Consider the following 8,088-nt stretch of genomic DNA (forward strand, 5'->3'; position numbering starts at 1 on the left):
CAGGTAAGTGCCAAAGTGAAACTGTAGATAAATCTGTAATAACATAGAAGTAATAGAAATATGACTTATATATGTATATATATATATATATATATACCAAATTACCTTAAATGTACAGATTACAATAAAATATATAAAAAAAATGTAATCATGCACCAAACAATGATGGGCATCTCCTAGATTTAATACTTACCTACATTATAACACTACAAGGCAAGAACTGGTTTCTTATGTTTTATACTTTTTTGTTATGTGACGGTAACTTAATGTCCTGTCTGCCACTTGAAAACGCTTACATTATTAAGAGAAGACATTATTAATATAATAATAAACACAACAAGAACTAGAATACCAAACACTTACGAGTGATACCTATAATTTACTAGATATCAAATATTTATTAACACAATCCTTTATGACTTGAAGTTTAATTTATTGCAAAACGTGTTTATTTTCATATATAACAGTATATTTTAATGACGCGCTAGCCAAGATGGACATGAAATAAATACGTCTGATTCCTAACTCTATTCAAAGAATTGCTTTAGTGGATAAGACAGCTTTTTGGATCTGCAAGAATGACAGGTGTTCAGGACTGTAACATAGTAAAGTTTTGCCACCAGTTTATTGGAGTGAGATCTGTATGGCAGAATAGGCTGCTACTTAAAATGAATAGCCTGCTGGGAACCTCAATTACATAGGAAGTTTCAAGGATATAAATATCTCTTTATGGGGGATTGAATGTATAGTTCTCTAGATTAACCCATTCAAAGCTGGAATGCCCTTTATTCACTTTACCTATAGATAGGTTAGGCAATATGTCTGTAATTTAAAACCACAGGCATAAAAAAACTGATGAAATGTACTCTTATCAGTGTATTCGTTTTAAAAACTACAATTTAAGAATTAAAGATGATTTCATTTGAAAAAAAGTTTTCCCTTATGCCTACTTAGCCTTTTTTTTTTTTATTATTTAACCATGCAATGCAAAATCATTCTGACAAGTCACGTAGTGATTAAAAATTGGAATGTTACAACAACAGTGTTAGAATTAGGATCAGTGACTGGCTTAACTCTCATTGACAAGGCATGCTAGGTGAATAACCTGGTTCCCGTCAGTAGGGAACCTTCAGCTTCACTGCACACTGCAAGTGAATACTGACAATATATATCATGGCACCAAGGGGCACCATAGGTGATTAAGCCATTAAATTATCTACAGTTTATTTTCCCATGTATTATCTCTTTACTATTTGCGTGACTTTGTTCTAAATAAATAGAGCCTTATGATTAATTTCGTACAAGGAAATACCATATAAAAGAAAATGATTTTTCAAATAAATCATAATGCCTAATGATGTATAAACAGATTTATTGGTGGATTTATCCAAAATGTAATGCAAGTTGGCCCTCTCTGCTCTCCCATCCAATGGCATATATAGCAGGAGATATCCTTTTCATCAGGTACTCTGCCATGGTTTAAATGCAAATACTAAAAATTCTACACACTCAGATCTAGGGTGCTGCTTAAAGGACCAACACATACAAAAAAACCCAACAAAGCAAGAAATCGGCACACACCCTGCAAATACTATTTATAAGCACCTATGTTAGGCATAAATATTGAGGATCCCTTCACACTATATGGACATATATTGCTTAGCTCACCAATATGTCAATGTACCCCAATTTTGGCAAGTCATATCTACGTTTTCATGGGTATTTGATTACCAAGAAGCTGAATCAGTGGGACTACACTGCCTTTTAACCCACCAAGACTTTCATGCATCTTAAAATCCCCTTTGGAACCTGTGTGGTAGGTGGGTTTCTTACTACCTTGGAAACAAGAAGTCACACTGGCCCATAGGCCGTGCTGAATAAAGGCCCTCTGAGCCCCTAGGTGTGTACACAATTGTTGATTATGCATTAGCACAACTAGGTCCTCCAGAGCTCAAGGGCTCTAGGCATGTGCCTAGTATGCCTAATGGATGATCCACCACTGCCTATAGTTTTCTTGCAAGCTAACAGTAACAATGATAATGTGAAAATGTGAGGAAATCTTTAAGAAGACCACATGCCCCTTCTAACCAGGAACACCCAAAATGATTCAACATGTAGGACAGCTATGATTATAATGACGCCCTGCATTATATGTGTTCCCAGATAAAAGGACCATATGGCCACCTCACTATAGCTGTATGATGTATGATATCTCAGCTTGACCCAAACTGCTGTGTCCTGATGGAGAGCACCCCAGCCTTAATGGTACACAAATGCCAATCAAAAATAATTTTATGACAAATAGTGGTAAATGACTAAATAAATCACTGACTCAAGTATTTCATAATGCATCCACTGAAGTGTTTTTGGTGCTTTTGTGTTCTGCTGAACTTGATAGGAAGGCAGCACAAAAATGTTCATATGACACATGCACAAAAGTTTAGTGAAAAATATTTCATTGTATTTTAATGACCATTGGCTTAGGTGTTGTGTACACAATACCACAATTCAGATTAACAAAGGAATCAAACACAAATGGATGCAGCACGGGACTGTATAGAAAATGAATTAAAAATACATTTTATAAATACATAATGCAGCCTTATTGACACAGATCCGTAGAAATACACGCAGACATGAAAAACCCTCTTGAAACCCATACGAAGAAAAATTGCAATTTAGTTAAATTTGACAATCCCTATTATACTGTTATTAATGATAACTTTTTTTTTTCATGAGAACAAATTCAAGCAACAAGGTCCATTATTCACAGCTGAAACTACTCAATATACCAGTAGGTCAATAGTTCAATAGAAGAAGGTAGTATAACTTGACTGGACAGTAATTAAAATAATCAATTGTTAGCCTCCTAGATATGTCCAGTCATATTACCACATTTCCAGATTTCTTACTCAGTGGCCTAGTCAAGATTAAAGGATTTGCTAATATGGTTGAATTGAGTATCCTTCCAAACTGACTAAGCACATTTGTGAACAAATTAGTTCATTTAACATTGACAGTGAAGGATTGCTTTTGCACGGAATGAGTTACTTAAGGTATTTATCATTTTTTTGTGCACTAGATACAGAGCTACTTCTTTTTCCTTTTTGATTGTAATAGGACTTCTTACTGAGCACCTTTATTTTAGTAGTGTGATTGCAGCCTGGCGTTCTTTTAATTTAGACATTTTTACTCTCATAGTTAGACCTAGAACAACCTCTTTAAAATCACTTTGCCTGTCTTAAAAGCCTCTGGATGGTATAATGATTCATTACATGACTTGCTCAAATCAACCACATTGCTTTAAATTATAATGCAAAAAAATGCTAATTACTGAAATGAAAGTTCAACTACACATAGCTCAGCTTGATTTACTGTGAAAATTGACCAGAACGGACAGACAAGAACTCTGGACATCAGCTTTGACTATTATAATTCTTCATTTTCATCCTTATATTATTAACTCACTTGATACATTTTAACACGCTTTCCCATGGCATGGATTCATATTTAATTTTTGTATCTAACAATACATTTCAGTTACAATTAAGAACAGGAGCAGTGCAAATGGTTCATCAGCCAACAAAAAAATCAAAACAGAGGTGGGTGTAGATGAATACTGTACCTTACCATTGTGTACTCTGATCCTAGAAGAGTGGTATTAAACCTGTGATTTGCAAACTAACAAAGGACCTGGGGCATTTCAATGTTGTCCTTGAAGAGATTAAAGGGATGTGGTATACAAATGTAAATGCTGCCAAAAGTAAAAGAAGAAAGCATTGTAATCTCTCATCTATATGTCAGGGACAGCTGCCAATGTGGCAGAGAGGAAATTGTCTCCAGGAGAACTCTGGCTCAAAAACTTTGGGTCACTGCCTGGTACATTTCTGTGTGTTTTACTTATATGAAAAATAGATGCAGTAGACTGAATGATATAAAGAGTTGTGACATTGAAAACACTGGTAGACTGTTGGCCAGGTGCCTTGTCCCGTATTTGCTCAAATTTAAGACAAGGTTTGTTTCAGAGGAAATGATCTGAAAAATACCCCTCGTCTTATATTCGAGGTGGTCTTATAATCCAACCTCTCAAATAGAGGTCTGACTACAAGACTTAGATCCAGATGCCCCACAGCGCTGCAGGGGGCCTGGATCCTCCTCTCTGGCAGCCGGTGAACGTCTGCGCAATGCGCACAGACAACCTCTACTGCTAACCGACACATCCTCGGGGGCTTCTATGACGGAGTGCCGGTGAGCCTCCAGTGCTCATTCATAGAAGCCTCCCCAAAAGTGCCGGGTAGCAGCGGACCTTTTTTACACACATCGCTCAGACGTTCACCGGCTGCTCTACTAGACACCAAGGAATCTGGAGCATGGGGATGCATTTGTAAGTCTCGGGGGGTAGAGTGGCATATTTTGGGGGGGCAAAGTGGCTTATAGGGGGGTGCAAGGCATATCTGGGGGGCAGAGTGGCATATCAGGGAGGCAGAGTGGCATATAGGGGGCCTAAGGCATATCTGGGTGGCAGAGTGGCAGGGGGCAGATGTGCATAACGGGGGGGCAGGTTGGCAAATAAAAAGAAAATAAAAACAAGAAATAAATTTTTGTCAATCATAGTTTTTATTAAATATGAAAAAATAGTTTACATGTGAATTAATATTTACTAGTAAAAAACAGTTTCTATAGTGTAGGTTTTTTTCAGGCTTTTCCTTTTTTCCCTAAAATAATATTCAGATTTTGGGGGTTCATCTTATAATTGAGCAAATGCGGTATTTCACATGCTTAAATTAGCAATGTTTCCTGCAACACCTTACATATAGACCCCAATTTCTGACATGTTTTAGAAACATTGTTCTCTTGTATTGCTCCTGCTGCTTGCATGAGTAATGCCAAGATCTGAAATCAATATATTTCAATACATAGGAAAACCACCAAGCTTGTAATTTTTGATCAGCTATCACTAGTGGCACATGGGATATAACTCAAGTTATGGTAATGACCAATTACAATTAGTCTAAACCATAAAACAGAGAGTTTGTACACAACCCACTTACATGTAAATACATCAAACATAGATTAGTAGGTCTAGTTGTATGCTTTGATAATCAGGTCATATTAAAAAAAGGTTAAACAATTCCATCATGCTTGTCATCAGAGACACCACCAAATACTTTGTTACATGGCTTCATTGTGTGACTCCAATAAGAAGAATGGTAAAATCTGCGCTATAAAGTCTACCATAGCTTTAACCATCTTAGCTTTTCACTAGCTGATTTCTGTCTGCCATCTGTGCAAGTATTTTTGCTTTAGTGACTTTTACACTTGTTCAGCAAAGAGTTAGAATCCAGGGTTTTTAGACCAGCAGAAGAATATGAAAATTGTTTTGATGCAACCTAAAAAACAAAAAACAAAACATAATTAAAAGTAAACGGATCTATGGAATACTGAAGCACCTTATTAGTCTAAACGAATTGTTAATAAAAAGACAGCAGCAGCCATACATAGAAGACTCCCAACAACTTGCAAAGATCACAAAAAACAGAAAAAAAACAAATAAGTGCGCTATGTCCTTAAATTCCCAAGCACATAGAATGTGATATCACATGTCAATACATAGAAGAATACATAGAACAATACTTTCATGATTATCCTTAAAGGTCTTCAGTAAATAGGCTTCCGCAAATAACATATAAGATAGAAACACATAAAAAGTAATATGGTGTAGTAACTCTGTGATAGAGTGGATTAAGGTGATATGTATTTCATGAATGTGGATATATAACAGGACTTTTTTTCTGCATACAATACACCTGAGGAAGCTGAATTTTATAGTGAAATGCGTTGTGTGAACTTTTACTATACTTCTGGACCCTTTGCATTATAGCTGCTTTGGATTTTTTTCTGCCTGCTTTTATGGACTCTGATTTTATTATTAGATGGATCCTATCGTGTTTCATGTAAGAATTAATTTTTATTAAAATCATTATGCCTATACTGCTGCCTCAGGATGTTTCTCACTGTTTGTTTCCTCTATAGCCTAGTGCCGAGGGTGCTGCTTACTACTCCTTAAAGGCATTACTATTCTAAGAGGCAGCCCTACATATCCCAGAGCAGGTATTGCTCTGGTAAAAGTGAGTGGGACCAGTTTATGTGTAATCTTAATCCACTATATCATGCAGTTACTACACTATATTACTTTTACTGTGCTAAATGTGATTTGTTGAAACATGTTTACTGAAGACCTTCAAGGATAATCATTAAATGTTCTTCTATGTATTAACCTGTGATATCACAATATATAGTGCTTGGGAATTTAAGGATACAGCACACTTTTTTAAAATTAAAAATATACACATTAGGGACATTTACTTCCCCAATGTTTTTCTTCTGGTTTTGTCTTTTGTTTTGTTTTTTGTCTTATTTGATTTTGTTTTGATTGCTCATGAAAAAGGACCACCAGATTTACTAATGTCTTCTAGATCTAGATTCTATGAAAGTTGAAAATTTGTAAACAAAATCTCCAACCAACCAGAATGAATATACATTTGCTAAAATAGTTGGTCATGATGTACTCCATCCAAATGTTTTTTTTGGAGATACACAACCAGAAAAGCATTAGCTGACAACAGTATATATCAGCTAAACAATTAGTTTCTCAAACCTTTAAATAAAAAATGCACACTTGATAATTTCTCAATTCTAATACCAAATAACTTGATATTTTAAATCTGTGTCTTGACGCTAAAGCAGGTACGCATGTATGATTTAAGTGATTTATTAATTTATTTTATTATAAGTGATTAAATGTATTTTACTTTTCAATGCATAAGAATTGGAAGCGAGAATCATTGTTATAATCTGAATATAACTAGAAAGATACAGTAAGTTCATTAACTTGCCTACACTTGTGCATCATAAAAATCTTATTAAAAATTACTCCCCTGCCTGCTGTATTAGCTTGTTTATGAGGTAATTTCTCCGTACAGTAATAAGATTTCTCTTATGCTCTCCCGTGCATATTAAGCCCACTAATCTTCTTTTAGAAACTATTGTTTCAGCCACTTTCACAATTTACTCACTTTACTGATACACTTATATTAATTTTAAGGCTTAGAAATGCAAATAGCAATTTTGTAGACCATCCTTTCTGATTTACGAGTGCTCCGACTAACATCCTGGCAAAATGGCTTGCAATATATATGCTGATTTTTCCATCAATAATTAGAAGTAAATATTCATTTTATGAGTAAAATGAAGACCTAGTTGCAATTTTTTAATCTCACAAAATATTGATTAGTTATCTGACTTTAATGTGTGAAAGTAATTAGCATTTTCATTCATGAAACAAAATTCTGATAAAACTATTTATTAGGGTAAGCCACAAGTACTCAAGTAAGTTGAAGAGCATCTGGGTAAAGGTAGGGCTTGGGGGATTTTTGTGCTTTTGTTTTATCTAGCTTCATTTTAAAAATATTAAACATTCACTCAAGAAATAGTATTAACTTTGACTAAAGATTCCATTTACTTTTGGACTATTACGGTATTATCCATAGAATTTCAGCTATCTTACTATAAACGGATCTAGTCTAGGGGAAGTTCTTTCCCCCTTTTTTAGCATGGAAGTACATGGACCAGGGGGCCTGCAATGTTCACATATCCTCTGACAAACAAAATTGTGTTTTTGTTTTTTCCATGACCAAAAGTCATAATGAACAAAGATTCAGTTCTCAGTAAAATTCTCAAGAAATCTGGATAATAAACTTGTTACCTCTTGCTAGAGTCTGATTGAAATTCATGCCTTTTGGTTTGCTGTAAAGAAACAGAGGAAAGTAATTATTATAAACTCCTGTTGATAATCCTGTTTCAAAACACTTCCATTATTTGTTTGTTATGTTTGCTTGCGTCTGTTGAATGGCAAGTTTAAGGAGATTTACATATCAACAATCAAAATCCACATGATTCTCTAGAAGCAATAGTAGGACAACATCTAGCATTTTAAAAAGCAAAAACAAGTACTCTCAAAGTTTTATAAGGTTTCACCAAGCCTCCTAAGTGTCCTGATTTTCATAGGATCATTGCAATTTTTGTGCA

This window comes from Sceloporus occidentalis, unplaced genomic scaffold (genome assembly GCF_023333645.1).
Source record: "Sceloporus occidentalis isolate IW3139 unplaced genomic scaffold, rSceOcc1.0.p SCAF_25, whole genome shotgun sequence".
Classification (NCBI taxonomy): Eukaryota; Metazoa; Chordata; class Lepidosauria; order Squamata; family Phrynosomatidae; genus Sceloporus; species Sceloporus occidentalis.